This window comes from Chanodichthys erythropterus, chromosome 10 (genome assembly GCF_024489055.1).
Source record: "Chanodichthys erythropterus isolate Z2021 chromosome 10, ASM2448905v1, whole genome shotgun sequence".
Lineage (NCBI taxonomy): Eukaryota > Metazoa > Chordata > Actinopteri > Cypriniformes > Xenocyprididae > Chanodichthys > Chanodichthys erythropterus.
Genome location: NC_090230.1, coordinates 38,507,723 through 38,516,303, shown reverse-complemented (window position 1 = coordinate 38,516,303; position 8,581 = coordinate 38,507,723).

The window sequence follows — 8,581 nt, the reverse complement described above, 5'->3', positions numbered from 1 at the left end:
TTTCCTAAAAATGCATTCAGATACGTTTCATAACTTTCATTTTGGAACTATTTTTCAACCATGACAGGCAGTGTCAGAGGGATGTCTTTTCAACGGTCATTACCCCGCTAGAAATTGTACGTTCCCAGAACATTCTCAGAATGTCCCCACTGGCGTTAAGGACGCTGTCTAGTAACATTCCTAGTATGTTCAGAGACGGTCACGATGTGGAGTTCTTTTAAGGTTTGGGGGACGTTATTTGGTGGACCTCCACAGAACATTCAAGGCGTTCTCTGAACATTTAGGGAAGCATGTTTTATTTGGAAATGTTCTCAGAACGTCTCTGCTGCCCTTATCAAAAAATTGAATTGAAAATTAGAGCTAAATTGACTACAAAAGTGGCTATTCAAACAAAAACTACTTTTTCTTATATGTCTTACCAAAAAAAAAGCTCTTTACAAGCAATTCCTGGATTAATATTATGAAACTATTTTTTTTTTAAATGCAAATCTCTTGCAGTCATGAGCTAACATAACTACTGTATCACTGCATCAGCAACTACACTTACTATCTTTAAATGAAGCAACATGCAGCAGAACATCAATGTTTCTGGATCATCACTGACTGAAGCACAGGCTCTACTCTCCAGCACAATGGTAACCTCACAAAACTCAGATAACAGAAACAGAATATTAAACACTAACAGATCTCTCTAGACCTCAGCATCTTCACGTATTATAAACCACTCTGACTTTGTTTCCTTCATACAAATCTTCCTAATGAGGTGTTGATGTTTTATCAACATTTATAAATGTCACCGTTAATGAGGTAAGCGCTTGCTTTAGTTGAGCTCCTGACCATTGTTATTTTGACTTTAACTGTTTGTTTTTAAAGCATGTTTGTTTCCAAAAAAAAAAAAATTGTGATCATTTGGTTGCTTGCTGTTCATCATATCATCATCTAGTGACCTTTTTCACTGATCCCTGAATATTGTGGTTCTTTTATGTTGCTGTTCTATGATAGTGCATAAAATACTGCACTATTTTGAAAGGTTTTATCATTGTGCATAAATATTATTCAGAGTTCAGACAGAATCACGTAGATTCACACAGAATCAAGATTCTGTGTATGATCCTCAACAATGGTGACAAAATTTTCAGATAAACAGATCAACTCTGAACATCACAAAACAAGCTAATGTCACCATTGTTGAGGATCATAAGCTGATTCATTATGTCTGTGTGAGTCACTGCTCAAAACTCAGTCTGTATAATGAATTAAAAAAAAAAAAACTAACTGTTAATGCTAAAATAGCAGTTAACCCCCTCAAAGTTTAGTCTCTTGAGAGGATCACTGAATCACAATCACTAATATAACCAAGTTCATCTAATTAGAATTTCTCTTGCAATTTTTACTATACAGCTTTTTTAAAAGCAGCCAAAGAAAATCAAATGATAAAATGTCAAGAATCAAGAGCCCATCTAAAGCAAATGCTCACCTCCATAACGGTGACTTCAAACTTTATTATTTTCTATAAAACACACACGGAGGGGGACATTAACTGAATGTTGCCACATGGTCCTCTGTTGGTCATTTAATAACGTTCCCGATATGAGTTTAGGAGGACGATCTATTTTGGTTATTTTATGGTCGCTCGAGAACGTTACAAAGAGGACATTTGGGAAGATATCAGAATGTCCTATAGTAATAGTCCCCTAAACATTCCCAGAACATCCTGAATGTTCCCTGAAGGTCCACCAAATAATGTCTCCCAACCCTTAAAAGAACTCCACATTGTTACCGTCTCTGAATGTACTGGGAACGTTACTAGACAACGTCTTTAGAACCAGTGGGACATTTTGAGAATGTTCTTGGAACGTAAAATTTCTAGTGGGGTAAGCTGTCACCTAGTTACATTCCCAGAATGTTCAGAGATGGTCACGATGTGGAGTTCTTTTAAAGGTGCCCTAGATTAAAAAATTGAATTTACCTCGGCATAGTTAAATAACAAGAGTTCAGTACATGAAAATGACATAGATTGAGTTTCAAACTCCATTGTTTCCTCCTTCTTATATAAATCTCATTTGTTTAAAAGACCTCCGAAAAACAGGCGAATCCCAACATAACACCGACTGTTACGTAACAGTCAGGATCATTAATATGTATGACCCCAATATTTGCATATGCCAGCCCATGTTCAAGGCATTAGACAAGGGCAGCCAGTATTAACGTCTGGATCTGCACAGCTGAATCATCAGACTAGATAAGCAAGCAAGGACAATAGCGAAAAATGGCAGATTGAGCAATAATAACTGACATGATCCATGATATCATGATATTTTTAGTGATATTTGTAAATTGTCTTTCTAAATTTTTCGTTAGCATGTTGCTAATGTACTGTTAAATGTGGTTAAAGTTACCATTGTTTCTTACTGTATTCACGGAGACAAGACTGTCGTTATTTTCATTTTTTAAACACTTGCAGTCTGTATAATTCATAAACACAACTTCATTCTTTATAAATCTCTCCAACAGTGTGTAATGTTAGCTTTAGCCACGGAGCACTATCAAACTCATTCAGAATCAAATGTAAACATCCAAATAAATACTATACTTGCGCGATTAGACATGTTGCATGACGAACACTTTGTAAAGATCCATTTTGAGGGTTATATTAGCTGTGTGAACTTTGTTTATGCTGTTTAAGGCAAGCATGAGCTCTTGGGGCGTGGAGCACGGGATTTAAAGGGGCCGCGTACCCTGAATCGGCGCATTTATAATGATAGGCAGTTTTAAAACTGAAAAATTTAACTTAAAAATTAACTATGGGGTATTTTAGCTGAAACTTCACAGACACATTCAGGGGACACTTAAGACTTATATTACATCTTTTGAAAACATGTTCTTCGGCACCTTTAAGGTTTGGGGGACGTTCAGGACGTTCTGGGAATGTTTAGGGGACTATTACAATTGAACATTCTGATAAATTCCCCTTTGTAATGTTCTCGCACGACCATAAAATAACCAAAATAGAACGTCCCCCTAAAGTCATATAAGGAACCTTGAACTGCAGCACTTTCATTACCAAAAAAAGACGTTTTAGGAACGTCCCAAATGTTCTGTTAAGGTTCGGAATTTTCGTCACCTTTAGAGAACTTTTAGGGAATGCTGCGCAAGGTCACGAGAACGTCACCTTCTGCATGGGTTAAATGTCCAAATGTTTGCTGGGTTGTGGCAGTTCATAAAATGGTGCTCTAGGGTTAATGCTTTATCGGCATTCGAATATGTCATGCTACCTAAACTCTACCCTAAACTAAACCTAAGCAATAGTGTTAACAAAAGCACTAGTGTTCATTTCAGATGGAAACTGCAGTGAATAGAATGTTTAAGTAAGTTTAGCAAAAATGTAGCCTAGGTATAGCCACGTTTTTCCAATGCGCTTCAGTTGGTTTATTCACAGCACAGCACACCATGTGTAACTAGGTGAATTTTCTTTTTTGGGTGCTACCTCTTTAATACAACTCAAACATTCCATTATTATACACTCATCATTTGTTGATTGTCCATATGCTGCATCTATGTATCATTTTCAACAGATTTTCCACACTGATTTTTGGCACGGCATTCATAACTTTGAGTTTTACACGTCGGTAATCATTCGCATAAGCAGCTCGGCGAAGGCTCATGGCACTCAGTGACATCACTGCCAATCATCCGCCTTTCTCTAAAATGAGACAGTACGAATGCCACACGCCTGGGGATCTCACGCTGTCAAACAAATGTCTCAATTACAGAATAAAGCGCACTCAGGCACAGAGCTGTTCTCATGCCACTTCATTATCGAACTAAGCCAATTAAACTCAGAAAGGAAGGAGCAAACAATTACAGTTTACCCAGCACAATCGTAAACCAGTTGTGCGTTCTCTCATTAATGTCAGAACTCCCAAAACCACCCTGTGTCAGCCTAACACTGCTTAAAGTCAAAACTGAGACAGTTTTACCATTGATGGCACCAAACTGAATTGTGGTGAAAAAATGATTATGAAAAACATTATGATCATGAAAGAACTCCAAAAATGTAGGCTACTATACATTTCACTGCTGTTTCCAGTTGAAATAAACACTAGTGAAATCAACGGGTTTAGGTTGTGCACTGTAGGTTATTTTCAAACACTATAGGGAATGAACCTTTTAGCGTCAGTTATCGACATTTCATTTCCAAACGCTCGAGACACATATATCATAATAAAACATGCTAAAAGCAACGTAATAATATAATTTCATATTTTTCCAGTGAGCCTATACCTGTATGTTGCTTCTACCATGTATTGTAACCATGGAAAAAATGCCCTTTATCTTTAAGAAGAACTCTGTTATGTAAAGACAGCGGTTAGTTCTGTTTTTGTCTCCATTATATTGACATTCTGTCCCCATCTAATAAACTGAGCAGAATCACTTTGTCTCTGTCAGAGTCTCTGATTGTACCAGGAAAAAACTTGATTATCTGAATGACTGATGAACTAGACATGACCTTATATAGAATGTTTTTTTCTTTGATAGTTTAATTTTTATAAAATACATTGACCGTAGATTGCTTTGTACACATCTTCACATTAGATGCTTTATTTAATTTCCATCTAAAAGGTACCATTCGTCTAAAATAAATTCACCATTTCTGTTGGTCTGAACTTAGTCAAGGAAAAATAAACCATCAAAACAAACACAAGAGGACAAATGAGTGGAATGGAAAATATCCCTGATTGTTTTTTCATTGACTCCTGCCAGAATCGTCTGGAAAACACTTGAGCCTTTTATCTCTCCAGCAGCCTGCTTCAAAAGTCAAAGTGTTTGCCACCTGCACAATGATGCTTGCTGTTTTCCTATTGCAAATCTCAAATGGAGGGCTAGATTGAGTCTTAAACACATTGTGTTTCACAGAAAACATCTTATGGGTTTGGAAAGACATGATGGTGAGTAAATAATGACAGGATGTTCATTTTGGGTAAAATTTAGATTCAAGAAACTAAAAATGCAAATGAAAGTTCTCCAGTCATTTGAAAAAGGGAGCTGATGCCCACAGATATTAGTAATCACCTTGGCACCAGATGTTTTGTTTACTTGCTTGACTTTAAATCATATATTTTGTTTGTATGCCTGTATTTCCCAGGAGCCCATGAAATGTCAGGTTTGATTTTTTTTTTAAAAATGCCACAGAGATAAAGGACTACTTGTGTTGGATTCAACTAGAAGTGGCCAAAGGCTTCAGCCTGCTCTATTGTACATTCATTTGAATTCCAGGCCACTATTTTCCATGAGCCTCTGTGTGTGTGTGTGAGTGTGGAAGGACCTGAGGCTTCTCCTCAGGAGCATAAAACACAGTCGGAGCATGACTGCCATCCAGATGAGACAGAGACACGTACCCCTCAGAGCACAAAGAGGGATCTTTCTCATGCATAAGGCAGTCTGTCTGAAGAGCGAGAACTGAAGCCCAAATGCAGATGATGAGCTCTGCAGAACCTGCACTTTGGCATTCATTAATTTACCTGAATTCATAAGGACAACCCAGATAGCAACTTTTTGCCCAGATTAGGCCTACATCTGCCACGCGTGGACACATGTGGCGTGGAATGATGGCACTTGGGTGGACTGCTTGCCAGATCTGAGCCTCAAGCAGGCCAGAGCAATGCCACATGCCAGCCAAGAGCAGAGAAATAAACCAGAACTGGACCTTATCTGAGCCACAAAATCTTTATATATTATTTATAGAATCATTTTAGCATTAACAAGCCTGTTAACAAGTACAATCACTGCAGGAAAGAAGAGAACATAAAGAGACAAACAGAAACACAAGAGCTACAACTGACCAGCCACAGCCTTAGATGAAATCAACTGAAGATACAAAAAAACTATTAAATCTCTCAAGATCTCAGCAGAGGATGATTAAACAACTCCATAAACAGCTTCACATATTACTAACCAGAATGACTTTATTTCTGTCATCCATCTACAGAAGTTCTTATTGAGTCAGTTGGTCAGTTACAAGATCTCAATGACGGTTGGTTTTCAGTGTCAATTGGTTTTGTTCTGCTATGAGATTCCAAAGACAGTCGGTTTGGGATTTCGACAGCTGTATATTGTGTATACAAAAGGGCAAAAGATGGACATTTAATCTGATGCTGGTTAAAGGGTTCAATGCATGCTGGGAACAATAGTACAAAACTCCCAGCATGCATCACAGAATGAATAAATTATGCAGCTTAATTGTACTTTTTTATTATTATTATTATTATTCTATTTGCTTTTATTTTTTGCTGTGGTATTTGTTCTGTCTTTTAATAGCTTTTTGTGATGCCTAGAGTTGATCTGATTGTCTGAATATTTTATTGTCACCATTGTTGAGATTTATACGCTGATTGCACATATTCGTGTCTGTAATGTCATGTAATTAATTAATTTTTGCTCATAGTTTTCATTTTTTAACTGAATTCTGCAATACAGTGTGATCTTACATTGCAATAAAACAAGGATTGTAATGGCCTAACACAATTATTATTTTTAAAGGTGCTGTAGAATGTCTTTTTAAAAGATTTAATATATGTCTATGGTGTCCCCTGAATGCTCAAAATACCCCATAGATTTTTTTTATTAATTTTTTTAACTGCCTATTTTGGGGCATCATTAAATATGCGCTGATTTAGGCTGCGGGCCCTTTAAATGCTCACGCTCCCCGCCCACGGAGCTCACGCTTGCCTTAAACAGTGAATAAACAAACTTCACACAGCTAATATAACCCTCAAAATTGATCTTTACAAAGTGTTCGTCATGCAACATGTCTAATCGCGTAAGTATGGTATTTATTTGGATGTTTACATTTGATTCTGAATGAACTAAAGCTAACATTACACACTGTTAGAGAGATTTATAAAGAATGAAGTTGTGTTTATGAATTATACAGACTGCAAGTTTAAAAAATGAAAACAGCGACGGCTCTTGTCTCCGTGAATACAGTAAGAAACGATTTTAACTTTAACCACATTTAACAGTACATTAGCAACATGCTAACGAAACATTTAGAAAGACAATTTACAAATATCACTAAAAATATCATGATATCATGGATCATGTCAGTTATTATTGCTCCAACTGCCATTATTCGCTGTTGTCCTTGCTTGATTATCTAGTCTGATGATTCAGCAGTGCACATCCAGACGTTAATACTGGCTGCCCTTGTCTAATGCCTTGAACATGGGCTGGAATATGCAAATATTGGGGGCGTACATATTAATGATCCCGACTGTTACGTAACAGTCTGTGTTATGTTGAGATTCGCCTGTTTTTCGGAGGTCTTTTAAAGAAATGAGATTTATATAAGGAGGAAACAATGGAGTTTGAGACTCACTGTATGTCACTTCCATGTACTAAACTCTTGTTATTCAACTATGAAGATAAATTCAATTTTTTAATCTAGAGCACCTTTAAAGGACATCAGTGATTCATGCTATTTCACAATGATTATAAAATCATCAATAACTAAAAAATCATCATCTGATCTCACACACTGTCACAGCAGCCATAGAAAACAAACATATTATAAAGAGTTAAGAGCTCAACTAATGGAAACACCAATCGCAATTATGGTGACTTCAAATGAAACAAACATGAGCATTAAACTTCTGTTAATTGTTAATTCATAGGAACTTCTGTTGATGAACGACAGAAATAAAATCAATCTGGTTATTAATATGTAAAGCTGTAATGCTGTTTGTGGAGCTGTTTAATCCACATCTGCTGAGATCTGGAAAGATTTAATGTCTTGTTTTATTTACAGTTGATTTCATCTAAAGCTGTGGCTGAAGTTAGTTGTATCTCTTGTGTTTCTGTTTGTCTCTTCTTTTTTTCTCTCTCTCTTCTTTCCTTCAGTGATTCTGCTTGTTAAAGGTGCAGTAGGAGTTCTGGGAAAATGCTAACTTTAGCCTGCTAGCATTGAAAGCGTACGTCCCACCCTCCCTGCAAATTGCTGTCCAAAGCCACGCCTCCTCCAAAATACATGAACACACACAGACCAGTTACAACACTATTGGATTATATCATGTGTCATTCACCGGTGAGAAAACTTCACAGTATAGTGAGTAATATAGTACTACAATAATGAACATAAACAACTTTTTAAAAATGAATTAGGTGCAGCAAATGGATATGCTTGATATTTCTAACGGAACAGCTGATGAATACACATGTGGCCCAGATCATCCAACTACACTGGTCGTGTTTTGTAAACCGATGTAGCTTGTAGATTCAGTTTTGTGGCACCACTAATTAAGTGGTTTAGGAAGATCATTTTACTATGGTGTTCTGTACACATCACACGTGTGAGAACCCTAAACGCATGTCAACTTCATTCAGATCTGTTATAATATGGTTTCCAGTCACAACACTCTCCTATAAATGTGTTGTGAATGATACATTATGACAGCAATCTGAAATGTTATTCGGTGCTGTGATTTTAATTGCATTGTCTTCATTCCAGCTCTGTTCATTAGCGTGGCTGGTGCTTCCAGACAGCAGACCCTCATTAAAGAATGAAAAGGTCAGAGAAAGAAAG